The sequence below is a fragment of the Siphateles boraxobius genome, unplaced genomic scaffold, assembly GCF_051911475.1.
Source record: "Siphateles boraxobius isolate OS27281-9 unplaced genomic scaffold, OSU_SipBor_1 37, whole genome shotgun sequence".
Lineage (NCBI taxonomy): Eukaryota > Metazoa > Chordata > Actinopteri > Cypriniformes > Leuciscidae > Siphateles > Siphateles boraxobius.
The window spans coordinates 819,785-820,078 of NW_027508997.1; positions in this window are offsets into that span (position 1 = coordinate 819,785).

The window sequence follows — 294 nt, forward strand, 5'->3', positions numbered from 1 at the left end:
GCCGTTCTCTCAAGGCCCTCGGCCTCGTCCTGCTCGCCACATTCCCCCATCGCCCCTCCCAGACCGGAGGGTACACCCGAGACTGCACTCGACTCGACCCACCCCACCTGGGGGTACTGACAGACGAGGCGAGAGAAAAGGAGATGGAAGCTTGAGGAGCGACAGAGACTAGAGAAGGTACAGAGAAATTCTAGGTCCGGTTCCTGGGCAAACTGCCGCTCGGTGCTCAGCCAGCTCAGAGACTCACTCGCGGTGCCATGCGATGATACTGGACAACTGTTGGGGGATGGCTCA